The 26375-nt window shown below is 42.3% G+C and overlaps 1 protein-coding gene and 1 pseudogene across 1 annotated transcript in view; both read right to left on the bottom strand.

Annotated features, from left to right (window-relative positions):
* The window catches only part of LOC126253606 (RNA-binding protein Musashi homolog Rbp6), a 1376810-nt gene that overhangs the window by 822002 nt on the left and 528433 nt on the right, over positions 1–26375 (bottom strand). The gene's annotated exons all lie outside the window — the stretch shown is intronic.
* LOC126213051 (5S ribosomal RNA) lies at positions 10108–10225 on the bottom strand (annotated as a pseudogene).

Genomic DNA, 26375 nt, shown 5'->3' with positions numbered 1-26375 from the left:
TTTCCCCTTCCTGGGACAATGAATTCACGGTGTTCTTATTTCAATTTCCAGGAGTGTATTTCGCAAACACGGAAACACACGCCAACGGGTGACTGAAACCCCAGTAAGCTGATTAATTGCATCCTTTGGAGAGACTGGTTCTATGGCCGTTAGGTCGTGATTAAGGCATGTTTACATATCTAGCCTTTCACATTTTATTGCGGGTGACGTCCTAGGAGGCGGCTATAAAGACGTTAATTTTCAAACGTAAAACTTATTTAGCTAGCAGAAACTGTTTACGTTTAAATCTTAACTAGCTGCTTTCTTATAGCATGCGAAGACGTCTACTGCAGAAATAAACGCTACATCAGGCACAGAAAAATGCCTTATACCACTGTCTAATGCCTGTAAAACCCAATAAATGAAGGGTATAAGTTTCTGCCTGAAATACTGCATAGTGTGATTTACACAATTACCCATATTACAGTAGAGCAGTTATGAATTCCAAATTGTCTTATAATATAGCTCATCAAAGAGGGGGTAGGACTAAATACGCAACTTGTAATCAGCACGTATACGAAAATACCGTTCAGTACTCACGCAAAAATGATAACACAATTTTCACAGAAATTCTCGAACATGACACACGGGAAGAGTGAACACCAGTCATAACAACAACCGAAAAACGGTGCGTTCCATTCAAACCGACCTGACAACTTTATTTTGCTTCAAACGTGTACGCGTATTTTACTTTTTTTTCTGTCAAGATGCGGTGCAACTCAGATTCCGCATGACACTATAGGTATGCCAATAAATTGATGAGTAACAAAACTGAGATAGATAAGGTCACGCGTAGATAATTAGTTTCTCTGAAATAATTACTGCTCAAATTGGCATTTCCGGTAACTCACTCAGAGCTTTCTGAAACTGCAATGTTCTGCGTGATGAAGTATTGGCATTGAATGGGCTTTTTTGGAAAAACCAATCATACTTCATGACGTAATCGAACGGCAGTACTGGAAGCGTACATTCCCAGCACGGTCCACTCCCGGCTGACAATAACAGTTTTAAAATCGAAAGCGCAGTTTCTCCTTGAAATAGCTTCTGACAAGACTGGTAGTTATCCCAAAACACTCGCGATACCAAAAGTCAACCCAGAGGCCTCGTTATTACAGTAAGAATCGCGAACAGATCGCTTATCTTGCCATGTTGATCAGAAGCCTAAAATAACTACTTTCGCAGAATAGCTGTTTTTGTCCCTTCGCAATTTTATCTACCAAAACAATACATGGTGAGTACTTGTTAATGTGTGTTTATTCAACAGGTTACTGTGCTTTGCTGTTCTGGGGAAGAAAGTCTTAGAATATATCTAATTAGATATGTTATACTGGCTTGGAAGGAAATATTTTATGTAAGACACTATTTACAGAAATCTTCAGCCACGATCTCCAGTTGATTCTTTACTCTTAAAGTGGCACTAGTCTTCTTGGAATTCAAGAATCTTTGTTACTCCTCGATTAATTGGTATAAAGTGCAATTCATCGCCCTGTAAATAAAAAATGCAGTGCATAATGATACAGCTGATTAAAATTTTAAAAAATGATGCTACCTAACTTCCTCATCTCGCGTATCAAGGAACTGTTAAATGTATTGTATAATGTGATATCCAACTGCAAAATCTTAATTTACAAGGTGTATTAACATGGATGTGAAAAACAACGTTCTGCCACAGACATAACTTACCATATGAGAAAATCTTCTTTGTAAAGATTGCTATAATGGAAAAGATTCGACTGACACCAGATCCCGTAGAAAACCTTTGCTAGTTTTAACTACGGGAAGGAGGGGAGAGGGGGGAGGAATGGGTTGGGTTATATATGTTTTTGGCCAAAATAAATTCTTATGTTTCTCAAATCCTGGTACTACAAACTCCATAAAACGCCAGGTTCCTTTTCCCCTCACAAAAAAGTCTCTGGCGACGCCCAAAACTAAACCAGCTTCCTAAGAATCGGAAACAGATGAACTGCGTCGGCAGCTTTCTCGTAACTCTAACGCGGAGCATATTACGCAGGACATAAGGGGAAGTAGGTAAAATAGCAGAGAAAACATTATGTGAAGTCATGTATCTATTGCGAGGGATAAGTGCAAGTCACAGGGTTACGAGCATATCTTGGCGTACGTTGTAGCAGAAAATCCTAGGACTTTAAATCCCGTATGAAGTCAGTGACTGGGCTGAAAGCTTTGATCGAACCAACCGTAGATCGGTCTGGTGTTGAGCCTGCGGGTCACAGACAGAAAGATGAAATATTAAATTTCGCATTTGTAAATGTATACAGGCATGATGATCCCGTGGCCATACCAGTGTCCGACTGCTGCACGAACTCAAAACTGTGATACACAAAACAGGCACTCCCTGTACGGAAAAGTATTTCTAGCTGCTCAAAAGGAGCGAAACGCAAGCACCTGAAAGAATTCAACTTGCATTTTACACTGTATATACGCCCCAAATTAGTCTTTTCCACAGATGGTATTTTATTGAAACTCCCTCCCACAAGTAATAGTCCACAACGAGGGGAAAAAGCACAAGTGATACTTGCTTCTGAAGTGGGTAAGAGAAAGGATGCACACGAACAAAAATCTCTCATAGTCATCTTTAACAGACTCACAGAGCACATTACAATCTCGAACATTATCGTATTTATGGAAGATAAGAGGTTTGCCTAGACGAATCAGGACTGATTCAGGAAGAACCACTCGTATGAAACACAGCTGGGCCTGTTTATTGCAAACAGGAGGTTCACGTGAAGGAGTAGATTCAGTCCAACTGGATTTTAAAGAGAGGTATGTTAGTATGACACAATGTCGATTTTATCAGAGATATGATCTAGTAGAATGTGCTCATAACTCGGTATTTTCTTGAATAAGTTTTGACCACTATTACCTAGTGCATTATAATGAATGAAAGATGTTCAACAGAAACGAAGGTAATTTCGAATGTTACGCAAGTAAACGTAATCTTCTCGACCTCGTTCGCACATAAACGATTTATCACAAAAAGGGTATAGCAATATCAGATTTTTTTCTCACATTCTGTTTTCTACAAGGAAGTTTGTCGTTAGACGGTCGTTTATAGTTAATATCAGCTCAGTTTGAAATGTGCGTAAGTGTAATGTATTGACGATAACAAAGAGAAACATGCTGATAATGTCAGATCATAAAACTGAACGGTAATTTTATGAATAACCTCACATCGCATACATATTTCGGGACGATACGAAACGTGAGAAAGACTTCTTAGAAGGAAACGCGAATGGAAAACTTAAGTTTTTTTGGGTTTCTATTAGAAACGTTTGCTGTGCATCCGCGGAGAAAACCATGTAAGAGATACTTCGGTGACCACGTCTAGAGAAGAGGTACAGTATCAACTGGGAATGAAAGCGGACGTCTAATGTGTTCAGATATGCCCTGGTTTCCAACAGGTCGGAGCAGCCGTATGAAGGTATGGCCATGAAGCATGACTGAAGATATCTACAGACGAGGTATGTTGTTTTCGCAAAATGCTAAAAGATAAAGTCGGATTTCTTCGTCATACTTAGCGTGCAGGGACCATGACAATAAGGTGAGAGAAATTAAATCAAAAATGGGCCATACAGCCAGTCATTTTCTCCTCACACCTCGCTTCATAAGCGAATGGAACAGGACACAAAATCGCTTAATCACTGTGTACTCTGCGCCTTGCACTGCACGGTTATTGGGGACTATATATGTAGGAGACATTGTTCCCATCGTCAAGAAAGGCAATAAAAGACTTCGTAAAAACTACAGAGGAATAACCCTTATGAGTCATACAGCCAAGATTTTTGAAAGAATTTTACTAAATCGAATAAGTGTAAAGATAGAAAAGGAGCTGAGTGAAGAACAGCATGGGTTTAGGAAAGGAAGAAGCACGATCGACCTGATATTTTCTATCCGTCAACTGATGGAAAAAAGTTGGGAGTATAACAAAAGGGTGATAATGGTTTTTAAAGACATAGAAAAGGCATATGACTCAGTTGACAGGGAAAGACTCCGGGAAAAAGTGAAGAAGATAGATATAGAAGATGGATACATTAATGTTATAAAGACAATGTACAGAGGACACAATTGCAGAATTAGAACACCATTGGGGAACTCTGAATGCTTCGAAATAACAAAAAGACTTAAGCGAGGAAGTATTCTATCTCCTGCACTTTTTAATGTTATGATGGAGGGAATGAATAGGGCAGTTAAAGATATAGTAAAAGAAAAAGACAAAAAGATGATTTCTGCAGATGATATGGTAATATGGAGTGATAAAGAGGTAGATGTACAGTTACACCTTGATGCGTGGAAGAAAATAATGAAAAGGTATGGATTAAAAATAAATAAAGATAAGAGTGAAGTAATGGTATTTGGAAGAGAGAAAGGGATCGACGGAAATATTACCTTGAATGGAGAACCCCTCAAAGTGGTAGAAAGTTCCACTTATTTAGGGAGTCAAATATCTAGGGATGGAAGAATAACTAACGAAATTAATAGGAGGTTACAGAAGGGAGGCAATTTCTACCAAAGAATAAAACACCTGATTTGGAATAATGAAGTTTCAGAAAGAGCAAAACTCCTTATGTGTATGAATTATTACATCCCTATTGTCACATATGGTGGAGAAACATGGACAATGACAGAAAGGGACTGGAGCAGACTGAAAGCAGGGGAAATGAAATTTCTCAGCGCAGTTAAGGGAAAAACAAGAATGGACAGGGTAGGGAATGTAGAGATTAGAAAGGACCTTAAACAAGAAAGTATGAGAGAAGAAATTCAAAGAAAGAGATTAAGATGGTATGGGCATGTTAAGAGGATGCATGGGCAGAGACTCCCAAAAATTATGGAAGAACTAAAGATGGATGGGAAAAGCCCTACAGGGCGCCCAAAAACACGGTGGAAAATGGGAGTGAGAATATCTGTAGAAAGGAGCGGTGTGACCTGGCAGCAAGTGGAGGAAGAAAAGTGTTGGGAGGACCGAGCCAAATGGAGAGGACTCGTCAGCACCCAGACCCGGCAGTAGCTGGAGCGGGATTCGGATATAGATATAGATGTAGATGTAGTGTAGAATCTACCTCCAAAGCTATTTGGAGCATAAAATAACGGGGTCGAAATTTATAGAGACGAGCGTAAGATACTATGCGCTTTTTGTGGACTGTTTGCTGAAGCTGATGTTAAAAGTGCGGGTGCTTTTCGGGCCAAAGCAGAAATGAAGTTTTCAGACACAGAGTTAGCCCAACTAAGTATCAGTACGGGGGATATAATCACAGATACTGGCGTGAGGGTTTAACGGAACGCGAAATCCAGAATAGACGAAAGATAAGAGTGAAGTAATGGTATTTGGAAGAGAGAAAGGGATCAACGGAAATATTACCTTGAATGGAGAACCCCTCAAAGTGGTAGAAAGTTTCACTTATTTAGGGAATGAAATATCTAGGGATGGAAGAATAACTAACGACATTAATAGGAGGTTACAGAAGGGAGGCAATTTCTACCAAACAATACAACACCTGATTTGGAATAATGAATTCAGAAAGAGCAAAACTCCTTATGTATAAGAATTATTACATCCCTATTGTCACATACGGTGGAGAAACATGGACAATGACAGAAAGGGACTGGATCAGACTGAAAGCAGGGCGCGTCGTCGTTGGCGGCGCAGTGTGCCTGTGTATCGCAGTTTGAAGGCGATTGATATTGACTTGGCTGGGCAGTTTAATAAACAGCAATTGATTGGAGGTCCAAATGTTTTTCGTGGACTGCATCTGAACTTCACTTGTGATGTTCAGGCTGTGTTTGGAGGTAGCACATGGCTCACACTGGCTGTTGTATGGGGCAACCAAGCAGATTATGGTGGCCTTGAAGCTTTTCCAGATGCTAACATTTTGGCTTGGAAGACGTGGAGTATTGCTGAGACTACAGGACTGTTGGCTAAACAGCCTTATGGTACTCTTGTTCCAAGCATGCCATTTGTTTTGACTACGCGAACTAAGTACCTGGGTGTTAAAATTACGAACAACTTCAGTTGGAAAGACCACATAGATAATATTGTGGGGAAAGCGAGCCAAAGGTTGCGTTTCATTGGCAGGACACTTAGAAGAGGCAACAAATCCACTAAAGAGACAGCTTACACTACACTCGTTCGTCCTCTGTTAGAATATTGCTGCGCGGTGTGGGACCCTTACCAGGTGGGATTGACGGAGGACATCGAAAGGATGCAAAAAAGGGCAGCTCGTTTTGTATTATCACGTAGTAGGGGAGAGAGTGTGGCAGATATGATACGCGAATTGGGATGGAAGTCATTACAGCAAAGACGTTTTTCGTCGCGGCGAGATCTATTTACGAAATTTCAGTCACCAACTTTCTCTTCCGAATGCAAAAATATTTTGTTGAGCGCAACCTACTTAGGTAGGAATGATCATCAAAATAAAATAAGAGAAATCAGAGCTCGAACAGAAAGGTTTAGGTGTTCGTTTTTCCCGCGCGCTGTTCGGGAGTGGAATGGTAGAGAGATAGTATGATTGTGGTTCGACGAACCCTCTGCCAAGCACTTAAATGTGAATTGCAGAGTAGTCATGTAGATGTAGATGTAGATGTAGATGTTCTTTATTACTGCATTTTTCGTCAAACTAAGAGACGATACATTACACACAAACCCAGAGGCACGAACATCGGTAGCCACATTACTGCGTTAAATTTCTTACTGCCACATTGGCTAGAAATGTAAGAATTGTATAATACGTCTTGTATACAAATTTTTCATGGTAATTGTTGCTTTACGTAATATTTTTGAGACCAACTGAGTAAACTGGAACTGTTTATTTGACGGGACTTAACATCTGTCATCAGTCCCCTAGAACTTAGAACTACTTAAACCTATCGAACCTACGGACATCACACACATCCATGCCCGAGGCAGGATCGAACCTGCGACCGTAGCGGTCTCGCGGTTCCAGACTGAAGCGCCTAGAAACGCGCTGCCACACCGGCCGGCCTTGGCTATCCTTCGCAGCTGAACTATCTCATGAAATAACCCTTCTACTCTAATGGACCAAAACATTTATGACCATCGCCCACCGCGAGACTGAATCAATGCCACCTAGTGGCGTTGCAGGCAAGGGCCGTTGTGAGGGAAATTTGTATTCCGCTAGCATTGCGGTAAACTACGTGCTTTCGTACTTACTTGATTAACGGTGAACAGGGGCACTAATTGTCTTGAGACAATGAGTACTGTACTATTTTTACATCGTTCTGTAAGGAGAGAAAAATAGCTACTTACGAAGAATGCAATTGTTCCTCCTAGGCAGATGATTTATTTTCGACTAGAAACACGACTGGGTGTCTAACCGGAGGCTATCATCGCAAGAAAAGAAACGTGAGCGAACTTTAGAGAGAAGAAAAATGGCCGAGGATTCAATATGTAGTTACATACATGCATTCACTGGATTTAGAAAGTGTTTTCTTGCGCTGGTCTTCACATTTCAACCGTTTCTATACGAGCTCTCCCTTGGAATGCTTAACACAGCGTATTCGTCTTACGTAAACTGGCTCAACCTCCTTCAGTGTAGAGTTTTTTTTCCGTTTCTCTACATGGCACTGTTGAAAAAAGATAGCCGTCTTTCTATCTGTGTGTACATTTTTTCGCTGCTAGCTTCAACCTTTTGATACCGCGAGACGTTGCCCTTGCACGCTCTTGCCAGAGACGGTCCCCTGGAAGCCCGCCAAGCGTGACTCCGTCGCATATAGTACGTGGCACGAGTGCATTTCGCCGCTATCGTGACGGGGACTTACGGTTGTCGGGAAGCCGTACTTTGTCGGAATCTCTACTTTTCCGAGTGATATATGAATGGGTAGCGATGAAACTTCCGCTTGCTTTGGTGTTTCTTAAATATTCAAGTTTATTTTCTTTGAGGTAGTCACCAGTGGTACTGTAACAGTTTTAACAGAACTGCCTTACGAAACGTATTGGTTTGCGTCAAACGAATACATCGGCAGCGCTGCGCAACGAAATTGTGTAGGAAGGTTACCGATAATATCTTGTGGGAAAATGCTGTGCGATTTGTGGTACCAATACGGCCTCACGAAGAAAAAAAACGACGTTGCTACTGTAAAATGTCACATCCTTTACTTGTGGAGGTTGGTTTATAACAATTAATATTAATTCTGCCCCTGGGTACACTCTAAATAGACAAATTCATTAATTTCACCTCACAAACGTTTTATCTTCAGTACATACCTTCTGTGCACCCAGACCTAAAAGTAAAAAAAAAGAGTCTTTTTCCGTTCTTTTACTTTTAGATTATTTTGTATTTCCATGAAAAACAATGCAGCAAGTCTCGCATTGTTTGCCACAGTAAACTGATTCGACCGTCTCGTTTTCTTTTTCGTAACTGCACGAAATTAAGAATCAGCTATACACCGTCCGTCCAAAAACTTCAGAGACTGATTCTGTTCCTGGTGAATAGGCGACCTCAGCGCAGTAACTAAGGTGGCAGTTTGAACTAATAGCTGTTGCCGGCCGGAATGGCTGAGCAGGTCTAGGCGCTACTGTCTGTAACTGCGCGACCGCTACGGTCGCAGGTTCGAATCCTGCCTCGGGCATGGATGTGTGAGATGTCCTTAGGTTAGTTAGGTTTAAGTAGTTCTAAGTTCTAGGGGACTGATGACCTCAGAAGTTAAGTCCCATAGTGCTCACAGCTATTTGAACCATTTTAATAGCTGTAAACAACATATGTGCAGTAAAAAAAATGGCTCTAAGCACTATGGGACTTAACTTCTGAAGTCATCAGTCCCCTAGAACTTAGAACTACTTAAACCTAACTAGCCACTTGACATCACACACATTCATGCCCGAGGCAGGATTCGAACCTGCGACCGTAGCGGTGGCGCGGTTCCGGACTGAGATGTGCAGTCAGCCAGTAAGTTTCGAGCAGGACGAGGATATTAGTGTTAAACGTCCCGTCGACAATGAGGTCATTAGAGACGGAACACCTGCTCGGATGAGGGAAGGATGGGGAAGGAAATCGGCCGTTCCCTTTCGAAGGAACCATCCCGACATATGCCTGAAGTGATCTAGGGAAATCACGGAAAATCTAAATCAGGATGGCCGGACGCGGCATTGAACCGTCGTCCGCCCGAATGCGAGTCCAGTGTGCTAACCACTGCGTCACCACGCTCGGTTTTCGAATAGGCAGTGTTACTTACTGGACGTGAGTCCGTAGTGTGTCAACGTTGATGTTTCACTAATCGCAAATGAGCAACATGTCTGACTCAGGTATTCAAGACATTCCCCAGAATGTTTTGAAGAAGATGAAAGTGCGTATAACGTTTGTCCAGAACACTTTGACTTCCGAACAAAATCAACGATGCGTGGACACCAGTCACGATTTGAATGAAGAGCAAAACACGGACAATTCTTTTCTGGAAAAGGTCATGACTACTGATGAGACTTCGTTTATCAATACGAACACACAGCAGAGCGACAGAGTGCAGAAATTCAACTGAAGGGTCAAGGATTTGATGACTTAACCAACATTCAAGCCAATGTGACGCGTGAGTTGAACAACATCCCAAAGAAGGACAAATGGTTCAAATGGTTCTGAGCACTATGGGACTCAACATCTTAGGTCATAAGTCCCCTAGAACTTAGAACTACTTAAACCTAACTAACCTAAGGACATCACACACACCCATGCCCGAGGCAGGATTCGAACCTGCGACCGTAGCAGTCCCGCGGTTCCGGACTGCAGCGCCAGAACCGCTAGACCACCGCGGCCGGCAAAGAAGGACATTCTGACAGTTTCACATTGCTGTATGAACGTTCTGTACATTGGACTAATGTGTGAGGCAGACTATGTAGAACACATGCACTCCGTCTTCAGGCCACAAGTGGCTCATCGGGACCATCCGACCGCCGTATCATCCTCACCTGAGGATGCGGATAAGAGGGGCGTGTTGTCAGCACACCGCTCTCCCGGTCGTTAGGATGGTTTTCTGTGACCGGAGCCGCTTCTGTTCGGTTGAGTAGCTCCTCAATTGGCATCACGAGGCTGCGTGCACCCCGAAAAATGGCAACAACGCATGGCGGCCCGGACGGTCACCCATCCCAGTGCCGGCCACGCCCAACAGCGCTTAACTTCGGTGATCTGACGGGAACCGGTGTAGTCACTGCGGCAAGGCCTTTGCCATGTAGAACATATGGAGCAATGGAGCATTAAAATCACTGTTTTAACTTTCCTCTATTTTTTATTGATCCAGTCTCCAAACGTTTTAGTCTGAGATGGCACCTCTGTGTAATTGCACGGAATTTTGGTTTTATTCTCGGGAAGGTATGAAACGAAGCCAGGACAAAATAAACGGTTTGTTGTATTATTTGATGTGGTGATTTCTGCATTAAATAATATTTATATTATTTTACTAAGAATAGATTATTTTCCCACCTCGGCAGATTGTATTAGATGAATGTGTGAACTAGCAGGAAATGTGTTTCATGAAGAACGACCCACTCTTTCTATATTACCTGGTGAAAATAAGTGACCGTAATGAACTGCGTTTTAATGTCATAAAATGATGAGAACTAGTTTGAATTTCTTGTATTGGGTCAGTGTAGCCGCAATTGTCTGCGCCACATCTATAAAAACAGCTGATTATTTGTGCTGCATGGACACAAAAATAACCTACTCACTGCGAGGGATATATATCGAGATCGAATACATCCACTGTAGTGTGTTGGGCAAAACTATTTGTAAATTTTCTGCAGTTTTCTGCACATTTTCCTGCTGACCAGATTGCAGTGTAGTGTATACCTTTCGTACATGATATTCAAATCGCCAGAAGAAAAAGTTTACAATGTTAAAAGTGAAAATATTAAGCCCAAGTGATACGACACAGCAGTTGACATGCATTTTAGGTTTATAATCGAACAATGTAGCGATGTGCTGAAGGCACTATGTAGTAGTATATCTGATGCTGTGGTTTACGGTACAGTATTGGAAGGTAATCATCACAGTTATTTGCAGCCGAAGAAAACCTACCCTTATACAGGATTTAGTTGACAGTGATGTGTGACTAATGGCTTGAGCAATCGGATGATGGATGTTGTTCCCTGACATAGCAAACTTTCACATGAGATACTACACCAGTAACTGGATTCTAGCCACTGTTCCTCAGACAACAGTAATGGTAAGTGGCAATGAAAACGGTCGCCAGACCAAAAAGGACAAATAATTTCGGAACAAATATTAATTACTTTCAAGTTTCAGAAATCTAATGTAATCCCTTAATCTCTCTGCTTTCAGAATACAAAACTAAAATGAAAGCGGACGAGAAAACTTTATCTTCATCAGCCATTTACAATCACCTTGTGTTCGTCTGTTTATGAACATGAATAAAACAATACACTTTGTCACACAAAGGGTCTAGTAGCTTACAAGTTAGATAACCTTTATTTTCTTTAATACTAATCAAGTGGCCGACGACCAACACAGATTTGAGCATACAGGGACCAAGAATCTGTTTTGACGTACCACTGCAGTTTTGGCCAAACTTTTTCTATACTCAAACACACAGAGTGTAATCAAGCTATTATTAAGAGAGTTAAGGAATTATTTAACGGAACCGTAACTGTCACACGGGAGCCGTGAATGTCATTGTGCGCAATTGCATTTCTAGTGAAACATTCACTAAGTACGAAGTATAAAGCTTAATTAAGATGTCTTTAATGAAATTTGACTGATTAGTAATGTGCACGTTGTTTAATGTAGGGGGACTCTTCAACAGCCACTTTCAGTATAAACAAATTTGTAAAATATAGACACACTGATTACAAACCTACATAGTACCTAGAACATGAGGGAAGCCATTAAACTGATATGGCACACAACGTGCTTTGCAAAACACTTTTCAGGCCAAACTTGCATTGTAAATAAAATATTTTCAGTATTACTTCCTTAAACAAAATTAAATAAATATAATTCGGTATTAAATGAATTTGTTCACTTTGATGAACACGTGGAGAACTTGAAAATAGCGTTGTCGTTCAGATTATAAAACTAGCCCCACTTAGTTTTTGGCACATGTAAGCAAATAAACTTCCCCCATGAACCATGGACCTTGCCGTTGGTGGGGAGGCTTGCGTGCCTCAGCGATACAGATGGCCGTACCGTAGGTGCAACCACAACGGAGGGGTATCTGTTGAGAGGCCAGACAAACATGTGGTTCCTGAAGAGGGGCAGCAGCCTTTTCAGTAGTTGCAGGGGCAACAGTCTGGATGATTGACTGATCTGGCCTTGTAACATTAACCAAAACGGCCTTGCTGTGCTGGTACTGCGAACGGCTGAAAGCAAGGGGAAACTACAGCCGTAATTTTTCCCGAGGACATGCAGCTTTACTGTATGATTAAATGATGATGGCGTCCTCTTGGGTAAAATATTCCGGAGGTAAAATAGTCCCCCATTCGGATCTCCGGGCGGGGACTACTCAAGAGGACGTCGTTATCAGGAGAAAGAAAACTGGCATTCTACGGATCGGAGCGTGGAATGTCAGATCCCTTAATCGGGCAGGTAGGTTAGAAAATTTAAAAAGGGAAATGGATAGGTTAAAGTTAGATATAGTGGGAATTAGTGAAGTTCGGTGGCAGGAGGAACAAGACTTTTGGTCAGGTGATTACAGGGTTATAAATACAAAATCAAATAGGGGTAATGCAGGAGTAGGTTTAATAATGAATAAAAAATAGGAGTGCGGGTTAGCTACTACAAACAGCATAGTGAACGCATTATTGTGGCCAAGATAGACACAAAGCCCATGCCTACTACAGTAGTACAAGTTTATATGCCAACTAGCTCTGCAGATGATGAAGAAATTGATGAAATGTATGACGAGATAAAAGAAATTATTCAGATAGTGAAGGGAGACGAAAATTTAATAGTCATGGGTGACTGGAATTCGTCAGTAGGAAAAGGGAGAGAAGGAAACATAGTAGGTGAATATGGATTGGGGGGAAGAAATGAAAGAGGAAGCCGCCTTGTAGAATTTTGCACAGAGCATAACTTAATCATAGCTAACACTTGGTTCAAGAATCATAAAAGAAGGTTGTATACCTGGAAGAAACCTGGAGATACTAATAGGTATCAGATAGATTATATAATGGTAAGACAGAGATTTAGGAACCAGGTTTTAAATTGTAAGACATTTCCAGGGGCAGATGTGGATTCTGACCACAATCTATTGGTTATGAACTGCAGATTGAAACTGAAGAAACTGCAAAAAGGTGGGAATTTAAGGAGATGGGACCTAGATAAACTGAAAGAACCAAAGGTTGTAGAGAGTTTCAGGGAGAGCATAAGGGAACAATTGACAGGAATGGGGGAAAGAAATACAGTAGAAGTAGAATGGGTAGCTCTGAGGGATGAAGTAGTGAAGGCAGCAGAGGATCAAGTAGGTAAAAAGACGAGGGCTAATAGAAATCCTTGGGTAACAGAAGAAATATTGAATTTAATTGATGAAAGGAGAAAATATAAAAATGCAGTAAATGAAGCAGGCAAAAGGGAACACAAACGTCTCAAAAATGAGATCGACAGAAAGTGCAAAATGGCTAAGCAGGGATGGCTAGAGGACAAATGTAAGGATGTAGAGGCTTGTCTCACTAGGGGTAAGATAGATACTGCTTACAGGAAAATTAAAGAGACCTTTGGAGAGAAGAGAACCACTTGTATGAATATCAAGAGCTCAGATGGCAACCCAGTTCTAAGCAAAGAAGGGAAGGCAGAAAGGTGGAAGGAGTATATAGAGGGTTTATACAAGGGCGATGTACTTGAGGACAATATTATGGAAATGGAAGAGGATGTAGATGAAGATGAAATGGGAGATAAGATACTGCGTGAAGAGTTTGACAGAGCACTGAAAGACCTGAGTCGAAACAAGGCCCCAGGAGTAGACAACATTCCATTAGAACTACTGATGGCCTTGGGAGAACCAGTCATGACAAAACTCTACCATCTGGTGAGCAAGATGTATGAGACAGGCGAAACACCCACAGACTTCAAGAAGAATATAATAATTCCAATCCCAAAGAAATCAGGTGTTGACAGATGTGAAAATTACCGAACTATCAGTTTAATAAGTCACAGCTGCAAAATACTAACGCGAATTCTTTACAGACGAATGGAAAAACTGGTAGAAGCGGACCTCGGGGAAGATCAGTTTGGATTCCGTAGAAATGTTGGAACACGTGAGGCAATACTAACCTTACGACTTATCTTAGAAGAAAGATTAAGAAAAGGCAAACCTACGTTTCTAGCATTTGTAGACTTAGAGAAAGCTTTTGACAACGTTAACTGGAATACTCTCTTTCAAATTCTGAAAGTGGCAGGGGTAAAATACAGGGAGCGAAAGGCTATTTACAATTTGTACAGAAACCAGATGGCAGTTATAAGAGTCGAGGGGCATGAAAGGGAAGCAGTGGTTGGGAAAGGAGTGAGACAGGGTTGTAGCCTCTCCCCGATGTTATTCAATCTGTATATTGAGCAAGCAGTAAAGGAAACAAAAGAAAAATTCGGAGTAGGTATTAAAATTCATGGAGAAGAAGTAAAAACTTTGAGGTTCGCCGATGACATCGTAATTCTGTCAGAGACAGCAAAAGACTTGCAAGAGCAGTTAAACGGAATGGACAGTGTCTTGAAAGGAGGATATAAGATGAACATCAACAAAAGCAAAACGAGGATAATGGAATGTAGTCAAATTAAATCGGGTGATGCTGAGGGGATTAGATTAGGAAATGAGACACTTAAAGTGGTAAAGGAGTTTTGCTATTTAGGGAGTAAAATAACTGATGATGGTCGAAGTAGAGAGGATATAAAATGTAGACTGGCAATGGCAAGGAAATCGTTTCTGAAGAAGAGAAATTTGTTAACATCGAGTATAGATTTAAGTGTCAGGAAGTCGTTTCTGAAAGTATTTGTATGGAGTGTAGCCATGTATGGAAGTGAAACATGGACGATAACTAGTGTGGACAAGAAGAGAATAGAAGCTTTCGAAATGTGGTGCTACAGAAGAATGCTGAAGATAAGGTGGGTAGATCACGTAACTAATGAGGAGGTATTGAATAGGATTGGGGAGAAGAGAAGTTTGTGGCACAACTTGACTAGAAGAAGGGATCGGTTGGTAGGACATGTATTGAGGCATCAAGGGATCACAAATTTAGCATTGGAGGGCAGCGTGGAGGGTAAAAATCGTAGAGGTAGACCAAGAGATCAATACACTAAGCAGATTCAGAAGGATGTAGGTTGCAGTAGGTACTGGGAGATGAAGAAGCTTGCACAGGATAGAGTAGCATGGAGAGCTGCATCAAACCAGTCTCAGGACTGAAGACCACAACAACAACAACAAGCAAATAAATTCACTCTTTAAGTAACAACTTTCACTTTTAGGATCAGTCGGAATTGTTTGTAAATTAGAAATAAGATAGTAACTTAGATGAAGTGAAACTGCTTAAAGAACACGGAAATTTCAATAAACACGTATATTGAGTAAATGTCACGAAACATTATTTCATGGAAAATGTTTCATATACAAACCATTACTTCGGCCGTAGGCAGGCGTTGCTGTCCAGAATAATGCAACCGTAGCTTTTCATGTAATACGCTCTACAAAATTTCTTCTTGGCGACCGAATTGTAAATCAGAGCGTGCCACTGTGTGCTGTGTTGACATGAACAACTGCCGATTTCATTGGACTCTCATGTAATATACCTTGGCTGTAATTTCACCTTTCTCGTCATTCTAGTTGCTTCGACATCAAAGGCCACCCACAGCATAGCCTTCTTTCTAGTGTTGGGTCGCCAACTTTGCGTCCTTCCAAGTTTTCAACTGGCGCGCTCACCTCATAGGCATAAAAGGAATTTCATCCAACTTCTCCTATAACTTATACCTTTCGTCGCCACATAAATAACAGTCAGATGCTTCTTTACTTTGGCTTTCCGGAAAAACGTCTGTAAATAGTTGTAAGTAGTTTAGATATTCGTTTTGAATAGTTGAGAAATGGAGAGGACAGTTAGCTTTCAAGCCGTTAGGAGCGTACGGGTCTCGAATTGTACCATTGGCCATCAAGGTCGCCTGACCTCACAATACGCGATTCTTTATTTTTATTTTATTTTATTTATTTATTTATTTGGAGGAGAGGGGGACTAGGGGATGGGGGCGCTGTTGTGTGCTTCACCTTCCTCCGTCTCTAATAACTATCGTCTGGGTGATGGCACTGCATTCAGTGGATAATATATAGTATATTTACGAAAATTAAATGAAAATTTTGATCTTAAATGTAATTAATAAATATCCAACAAGGTTGTCTATGCACATAGGAGCCGGCTGCGGTGGCCGAGTGGTTCTAGGCGCTTCAGTCCGAAACAGCGCGAGTGCCACGGTCGCAGGTTCGAATCCTGCCTCGGGCACGGATGTGTGTGATGTCCTTAGGTTAGTTAGGTTTCAGTAGTTCTAAGTTCTATGGGACTGATGACCTCAGATGTTAAGTCCCATAGTGCTCAGAGGCATCTGAACCATTTGCACTTAGGTAAAAGATATTCCAGTGTCATTTGAAAATGAAACAAAGAAACAATTTGTGGTCCTAAGTGTAAGTTAAAATTGGCTCCCGCTTTCTGTTCTCTTTCAGGTATCTACAACGGTATCCTGAACAGCAGATCAAAAGTAATATCCGAATGTTTATTACGTGAAGAGCAAATGGATTTCCGTGTAGAAATATTCACCACATCCGTTGGCTTGTCGAAGGAACCACTTTGCTAAAAGAAGTCTACATATACCAGTGACAGTATGCTGGCCACTATTTTGATTGTACAAGAGGTGGGATTCTTCCTACACGTCGGCCAGGGGGCCTGAATATGGCGAAATGTAATGATGAAACTGTCGGCGAAAGTAAAATAAAACTGAAAATTTAGACGGATGAAGGTCTTTTGATACGACATTTCATACTAAACAACCAAGGTCCCAGAACCATCTAGTATAAAGACAGACTTTCAGAGCATTCATATCCTTTTGCATTTAGCATTTGCTTAAGCGCAGTAAGAGGACCACACTGGAATCACGAGAAACACCTCCATACCGTAACACCACCTCTTCCGTTCCTGACTCGCATTCACTAGGATCACGGTTCAAATACTCGTTTGGCCATCCAGATTTAGGTTTTCCATGATTTCCCCAAATCGATCGAGGCAAACGCGAGTACGGTTCCTTCGAAAGGTTCAAATGGGTCCAAGCACTATGGGACTTAACATCTCAGGTCATCAGTCCCCTAGACTTAGAACTACTTAAACCTAACTAACCTAAGGACATCACACATATCCATGCCCGAGATAGGTTTCGAACCTGCGACCGTAGCAACAGTGCCGTTCTTCGAAAGGGCTCGGTCGATTTCCTTCCCCATCCTCGAAGTAATCCGAGCTTATGCTCCGCCTCTAATGACGTTTATATCGTCGGGACGCATCCTTCCTCCCAACTTTACTGTAGGCAGTACAGATGGTGGCGCGCGTAACGTCCTCCAGGCATTCACCAAACACAAACCCCATCCATCGGAGGGCCACAAGCTATAGCGCGAGTCATCGCTCGTATTCAGTCATCAATGGCCGGTGTTGCCGCTGTCAGCATCACTTCAACTGTCGCTTGGCACTGAGTACAGGAAAGCATAGATTATGGGAAACTGCTGCACCATTGTATTCCATTCTTATTAACTTCCTACGCATAGTCATTGTGGAGCTCGACTGCTAGTTGCACTTTGCAACTGGGAAAAGATTTCTTCCGATGATTTCATGCTGTTTTTGCAACCATCCCAAGCACTGCCCGACGATCCCTGCTGTCAGAACATGCCTGGTCTCGGTTTATCCGTGGCTGTTCTTTCGCGTTTCCACATCACCAAGCGTCGAGTTGGACAGCCTTACAAGGGTTGAAATGTCTCTGAATGAACTGATACTCAGGTTACATCCGATGACTATTCCACGTTCGAAGTCCGGATACTCTGGATCAATAGCACATGTTCTGAGAGACAGCAGTTACTATTAATTTGGGAACCATCTGAGTATTTTACATCCGCCGTGAATGGCCGCGCACGGTTGCGGCACCGCACGCCCTACACCACACGCACTGCGGGGGAAAACAGGTCCCCGCCACTGCGCGGGCTCCTTCCGTAAACAAGTGTGGGTGCAGCTGCGGCCGTAAAACGCGAGTTAGCCCCGCGGAGCGCCGAGCGCTTACCCCCACCCCCGTGCGAGGTCCGCGGTCAGCGCTGCGCATCTGGCGCGGCGGCGCTGGCGCCGCGCCAGCAAACGGCCTGCAGTTGGCGACCGCGAGAGGACACCGCCGCACTGGGCCGGCGCTCTGCTCCGCATTACTCCGTGAGCGCTCTTCCTGCCTACTGGCGCCAGAAAGAGACAAACGCGTGGCCCTGTTTACAACTGGCCAGAGCGAACACCGAAACATTTCGTATTACTGAAACATAAAACAATAATCATTAAGGGATGGTCACCCAAATACTAATACCCCATATTTTTTGCTTCAACAATTATTTATTCGACGCAATGAAAATTACACATATTTCGAACGATGTTTTATCTTCACGCTTTCATTTACATGGACTTCCTCCAGGCAGAGACAAGGGCACGTATGTTCCGTCCCCCCTTCTAACAGCCGTGTACCGCAAGTCTCTAGAGGAACGGAGGGTCCCAAATGATTGGAAAAGAGCACAGGTAGTCCCAGTCTTCAAGAAGGGTCGTCGAGCAGATGCGCAAAACTATAGACCTATACCTCTGACGTCGATCTGTTGTAGAATTTTAGAACATGTTTTTTGCTCGCGTATCATGTCGGTTTTGGAAACCCAGAATCTACTATGTAGGAATCAACATGGAGTCCGGAAACAGCGATCGTGTGAGACCCAACTCGCTTTATTTGTTAATGAGACCCAGAAAATATTAGATACAGGCTCCCAGGTAGATGCTATTTTTCTTGACTTCCGGAAGGCGTTCGATACAGTTCCGCACTGTCGCCTGATAAACAAAGTAAGAGCCTACGGAATATCAGACCAGCTGTGTGGCTGGATTGAAGAGTTTTTAGCAAACAGAACACAGCATGTTATCAATGGAGAGACGTCTACAGACGTTAAATTAACCTCTGGCGTGCCACAGGGGAGTGTTATGGGACCATTGCTTTTCACAATATATGTAAATGACCTAGTAGATAGTGTCGGAAGTTCCATGCGGCTTTTCGCGGATGATGCTGTAGTATACAGAGAAGTTGCAGCATTAGAAAATTGTAGCGAAATGCAGGAAGATCTGCAGCGGATAGGCACTTGGTGCAGGGAGTGGCAACTGTCCCTTAACATAGACAAATGTAATGTATTGCGAATACATAGAAAGAAGGATCCTTTATTGTATGATTACATGATAGCGGAACAAACACTGGTAGCAGTTACTTCTGTAAAATATCTGGGGGTATGCGTGCGGAACGATTTGAAGTGGAATGATCATATAAAATTAATTGTTGGTAAGGCGGGTACGAGGTTGAGATTCATTGGGAGAGTCCTTAGAAAATGTAGTCCATCAACAAAGGAGGTGGCTTACAAAACACTCGTTCGACCTATACTTGAGTATTGCTCATCAGTGTGGGATCCGTACCAGATCGGGTTGACGGAGGAGATAGAGAAGATCCAAAGAAGAGCGGCGCGTTTCGTCACAGGGTTATTTGGTAACCGTGATAGCATTACGGAAATGTTTAATAAACTCAAGTGGCAGACTCTGCAAGAGAGGCGCTCTGCATCGCGGTGTAGCTTGCTCGCCAGGTTTCGAGAGGGTGCGTTTCTGGATGAGGTATCGAATATATTGCTTCCCCCTACTTATACCTCCCGAGGAGATCACGAATGTAAAATTAGAGAGATTAGAGCGCGCACGGAGGCTTTCAGACAGTCGTTCTTCCCGCGAAGCATACGCGACTGGAACAGGAAAGGGAGGTAATGACAGTGGCACGTAAAGTGCCCTCCGCCACACACCGTTGGGTGGCTTGCGGAGTATAAATGTAGATGTAGATGTAGAATTCTACACTGCCTGTGTCACCTCCTCATCGTCTCAAAATGTCTTCAACGAATGCTGCCTGCTAATGGGCCAAGCAGGTGGAAGCGCGACGGAGCTACGTCAGGCCTGTAGAATGGCTGGGGTAACACTGTGCAGACCCTCTTTCGTAATGCGTTCAGAAGTCCTCAAATTTTGTTTGTGATCAAGCATTATCGGGTCGAATCGATGTATCCCCTGGGTTGTTATGGCGAACTGTCGAGTGGTAAAGCATCGATCCTTGTGAATGATAGCTAGAAATCAGAAATGAGCTCCTCATACTCGCTTTAAACTCACAAGCGGATGCTATGACATCATCTCCGAACTAGACTCTCGAGTCTCTGCTGCTACCCATTGAACTGAGTCTGTTGCTGGGTACAAGTGGAATACACCAGCGTAGAAAAGAAGGCGGGTCTACGAGGCCGCAACGGTAATCGCGGTCTCTCGGCATTGCCGCTTAAAACTGAAGGAACTGCAAAAGGGCAGCATTTTAAGGAGATGGGGCCTGGATAAACTCAATCATACACAATCGTTGGGCATGACGATTATTGTATATCAGTATAATGACTAATGGATAAGCTGTGAACAATGTTACGCTAAGAGATATACTAGTAAAAATACATACAGGGTGTTCCATTTATCTTGACCACCCTAAATAACTGTTTGTCCAGATGCAAATTACAAAATGTGTGAAGAAAAATTGGCCGAGGAGGAACAGTTACTTGGTCTGCTAGGTCCCTTGATTTAAATCCTCTGGACTTTTTTCTTTAGGTTTCATTACAGACGTTGTCTATCGCGATATTTCAACAACTCCAGAGGATATGCAGGAACGTATCGTACTTGCTTGTGATTCTCTTCAGCAGACAACTCTGGAGGAAGTAAATAATTCTTTCATTCAACGAGTGCACCAGTGTATCTGTGTCCAGGGTTACCACTTTGAGCGCCTTTGAATGTTCTACTCCCAGGCCATGGTACAGGAGATTCAAAGAAAAATTTTGTGTTATGTTTTTACTTGGTTTTCATTTGTTTTCTGACAACTCCAGCAAGTGGACGAGTTTGTGATCCCGTGCTCAAAGTCAATGTTGTGTTATGTAATTAATAACGTTATGTTTTCGTGAATGGTACACTGTGATACATTTTTGATTCGGTCTTTAGGAGACGAAATGAATTACCGAGTAATAAATACAGGGTGCCATTTAAAAAAGTCCTACCGCTGTTCATATCTTTACAAAAAACAAAGCTACAATGAAGGGAATGATGCTGATTGATGTTCGCCTGACGGCTAAACAACATTTGCTTGAAACATTTTGTAATTTGCATCTGGATAAACAGTTATTTAGTGTGGTCAAGATAAATGGGACACACTGTACACTTGTATGTATATGCGTCTATGTACGATATATATATGTTGTTGTTGTTGTTGTGGTCTTCAGTCCTGAGACTGGTTTGATGCAGCTCTCCATGCTACTCTATCCTGTGCAAGCTTCTTCATCTCCCAGTACCTACTGCAACCTACATCCTTCTGAATCTGCTTAGTGTATTGATCTCTTGGTCTACCTCTACGATTTTTACCCTCCACGCTGCCCTCCAATACTAAATTTGTGATCCCTTGATGCCTCAAAACATGTCCTACCAACCGATCCCTTCTTCTAGTCAAGTTGTGCCACAAACTTCTCTTCTCCCCAATCCTATTCAATACCTCCTCATTAGTTACGTGATCTACCCACCTTATCTTCAGCATTCTTCTGTAGCACCACATTTCGAAAGCTTCTATTCTCTTCTTGTCCAAACTGGTTATCGTCCATGTTTCACTTCCATACATGGCTACACTCCATACAAATACTTTCAGAAACGACTTCCTGACACATCTATACTCGATGTTAACAAATATCTCTTCTTCAGAAACGATTTCCTTGCCATTGCCAGTCTACATTTTATATCCTCTCTACTTCGACCATCATCAGTTATTTTGCTCCCTAAATAGCAAAACTCCTTTACTACTTTAAGTGTCTCATTTCCTAATCTAATCCCCTCAGCATCACCCGATTTAATTTGACTACATTCCATTATCCTCGTTTTGCTTTTGTTGATGTTCATCTTATATCCTCCTTTCAAGACACTGTCCATTCCGTTCAACTGCTCTTCCAAGTCCTTTGCTGTCTCTGAGAGAATTACAATGTCATCGGCGAACCTCAAAGTTTTTACTTCTTCTCCATGAATTTCAATACCTACTCCAAATTTTTCTTTTGTTTCCTTTACTGCTTGCTCAATATACAGATTGAATAACATCGGGGAGAGGCTACAACACTGTCTCACTCCTTTCCCAACCACTGCTTCCCTTTCATGCCCCTCGACTCTTATAACTGCCATCTGGTTTCTGTACAAATTGTAAATAGCCTTTCGCTCCCTGTATTTTACCCCTGCCACCTTCAGAATTTGAAAGAGAGTATTCCAGTTAACGTTGTCAAAAGCTTTCTCTAAGTCTACAAATGCTAGAAACGTAGGTTTGCCTTTTCTTAATCTTTCTTCTAAGATAAGTCGTAAGATTAGTATTGCCTCACGTGTTCTAACATTTCTACGGAATCCAAACTGATCTTCCACGAGGTTGGCTTCTACCAGTTTTTCCTTTCGTCTGTAAAGAATTCGCGTTAGTATTTTGCAGCTGTGACTTATTAAACTGATAGTTCGGTAATTTTCACATTTGTCAACACCTGCTTTCTTTGGGATTGGAATTATTATATTCTTCTTGAAGTCTGTGGGTATTTCGCCTGTCTCATACATCTTGCTCACCAAATGGTAGAGTTTTGTCATGACTGGCTCTCCCAAGGCCATCAGTAGTTCTAATGGAATGTTGTCTACTCCCGGGGCCTTGTTTCGACTCAGGTCTTTCAGTGCTCTGTCAAACTCTTCACGCAGTATCTTATCTCCCATTTCATCTTCATCTACATCCTCTTCCATTTCCATAATATTGTCCTCAAGTACATCGCACTTGTATAAACCCTCTATATACTCCTTCCACCTTTCTGCCTTCCCTTCTTTGCTTAGAACTGGGTTGCCATCTGAGCTCTTGATATTCATACAAGTGGTTCTCTTCTCTCCAAAGGTCTCTTTAATTTTCCTGTAGGCAGTATCTATCATACCCCTAGTGAGACAAGCCTTTACATCCTTACATTTGTCCTCTAGCCATCCCTGCTTAGCCATTTTGCACTTCCTGTCGATCTCATTTTTGAGACGTTTGTATTCCTTTTTGCCTGCTTCATTTACTGCATTTTTATATTTTCTCCTTTCATCAATTAAATTCAATATTTCTTCTGTTACCCAAGGATTTCTATTAGCCCTCGTCTTTTTCCCTACTTGATCGTCTGCTGCCTTCACTACTTCATCCCTCAGAGCTACCCATTCTACTTCTACTGTATTTCTTTCCACCATTCCTGTCAATTGTTCCCTTATGCTCTCCCTGAAACTCTCTACAACTTCTGGTTCTTTCAGTTTATCCAGGTCCCACCTCCTTAAATTCCCACCTTTTTGCAGTTTCTTCAGTTTCAATCTGCAGTTCATAACCAATAGATTGTGGTCAGAATCCACATCTGCCCCAGGAAATGTCTTACAATTTAAAACCTGGTTCCTATATCTCTGTCTTACCATTATATAATCTATCTGATACCTTTTAGTACCTCCAGGATTCTTCCAGGTATACAACCTTCTTTTGTGATTCTTGAGTTATGCTCTTTGCAAAATTCTACAAGGCGGCTTCCTCTTTCGTTTCTTCCCCCCAATCCATAATCACCTACTATGTTTCCTTCTCTCCCTTTTCCTACTGACTAATTCCAGTCACCCATGACTATTAAATTTTCGTCTCCCTTCACTACCTGAATAATTTCTTTTATCTCGTCATACATTTCATCAATTTCTTCATCATCTGCAGAGCTAGTTGGCATATAAAATTGTACTACTGTAGTAGGCATGGGCTTTGTGTCTATCTTGGCCACAATAATGCGTTCACTATGCTGTTTGTAGTAGCTAACCCGCACTCCTATTTTTTATTCATTATTAAACCTACTCCTGCATTACCCCTATTTGATTTTGTATTTATAACCCTGTACTCACCTGACCAAAAGTCTTGTTCCTCCTGCCACCGAACTTCACTAATTCCCACTATATCTAACTTTAACCTATCCATTTCCCTTTTTGAATTTTCTAACCTACCTGCCCGATTAAGGGATCTGACATTCCACGCTCCGATCCGTAGAATGCCAGTTTTCTTTCTCCTGATAACGACGTCCTCTTGAGTAGTCCCCGCCCGGAGATCCGAATGGGGGACTATTTTACCTCCGGAATATTTTACCCAAGAGGACGCCATCATCATTTAATCATACAGTAAAGCTGCATATGGAATTGTAAGAAACCGTAATGGGTGGTACAATGGTAAGTGCCCAGTGCCAAGCACTCCACAGCAGTTTGCGGGGAATGGATGTAGCTGTAGGTGTTACGTCAGAGAAACAGTGTACTCAACGAGGAGTGACGGTGAATAGTACGCACAAGGTACTTGGTTCCAAGCTGTCGCGTGAAATCAGCTGTGGAAAAACACGCTTTAAAAAGTGGACTTCGAAGTGGGTTCGAAGTTACGTCTCGTTACAAGGACAAAGTGTTTCTATGAGAGCGCAATAGAATATGTGACTTAAATTCAAACTACTCGAAAATACCTTCAATCGAGTAGACTGCCTGCAACAATCATCGTAGTGGGATCTGAGGCTAGCGAGTACTTTATGGTACTTTATGGGTGTCAGTAAGCTACGTATCTTTAGCTGATTGATGAAACAGGTGAGAGTATTTTGCTACCTGTTTAGCCCCTTCCGGAATTGGGGCGGACGCGGTAGATTTTGCTGCCTTATTTGTCGGCTGACTGATCCCCAGGGGCGTCAAAGTCGGCTGCACGGCTGTGTATGCACGAGGTGCCCAGTGACGCGGCAGCTGTTTAGCACTTAACAATAGCTGAGCAGCACTAGACCGAAGACTTACGTGATTTTAAGTACTTGACGAGATGTTTATTCATTCGTAGTGCCACGAGATCACGCTTTCGTGTATTACGGAACTGAGTTCTACAGCTTTTTGCAAAAGAAAAATTCACGTTAATTTTCTCATCAAACCTACCTTCACATCCGTGCCATCATCATCTGTGTTTCATTTGGTTAACATCTTATTTACCGGTCTGTTTGATTTTTTGTAGCAAAGTTAAATGATAAGGCAACCATGATGGCTTTTTTCCAATGTTAGTATCGTCACTATACGGTACTCTGTGGGTGTCAGTAAACTATGTATCTTTAGCTGATTGACGTAACAGGTCAGAGTATTTTGCTACTTGTTTAACCTCTCCTGGAATTGTTGTGGCGTTCGGTTACGATTTCCTCGACATTTTTCACTTTCTTGAGATCAGGAGTTGTAGGGTACCTTTAGTCAGTGTGTGCTGCTATTGAACGATTTAGTAATATGGTTTTCACTGTTTCATTTGGAATCGCCTACTGGCAAAAATATGAAAATTGCAATATTGCTTTGAAAATGCTGATAACCCATCCGACAAGGTTCTGAGCAGGTCCAGAGCAACAGGAAGTGTCAATCCTTACTCAGCACAACATTTCATGGTCCAAGAATTTTTTTCGTGGGTTACAGCACAGATACTGGGCGTTTGCTGACTGGAGGCGTGTAGTGTTCACTGACTCTTTTTCGAATGACGCAATGTGTCGAATGTACCGTTGGCCAGTAAGGCATCTAACTCGAAATCTGTGGTTACTGTTGCCGCGCGGGACTAGCCGAGCGGTCTAGGGCACTGCAGTCATGGACTGTGCGACTGATCCGGGCGGAGGTTCGAGTCCTCCCTCGGGCATGGGTGTGTGTGTTTGTCCTTAGGATAATTTAGGTTAAGTAGTGTGTAAGCTTAGGGACTGATGACCTTAGCATTTAAGTCCCATAAGATTTCACACACATTTGAACATATTTTTGTGGTTACTGTTACTGAGTTCGGGGGTGGTTCTGTTATGTTTCTGCCGGCCGCGGTGGTCTAGCGGTTCTAGGCGCTCAGTCAGGAACCGCGCGACTGCTACGGTCGCAGGTTCGAATCCTGCCTAGGGTATGGATGTGTGTGATGTCCTTAGGTTAGTTAGGTTTAAGTAGTTCTGAGTTCTAGGGGACTGATGACCACAGATGTTAAGTCCCATAGTGCTCAGAGCCATTTGAACCATTT

This window comes from Schistocerca nitens, chromosome 1 (assembly GCF_023898315.1).
Source record: "Schistocerca nitens isolate TAMUIC-IGC-003100 chromosome 1, iqSchNite1.1, whole genome shotgun sequence".
Classification (NCBI taxonomy): Eukaryota; Metazoa; Arthropoda; class Insecta; order Orthoptera; family Acrididae; genus Schistocerca; species Schistocerca nitens.
The sequence above is the reverse complement of the archived record's forward strand: the minus strand, read 5'-3'. Positions and strand labels throughout refer to the sequence as shown.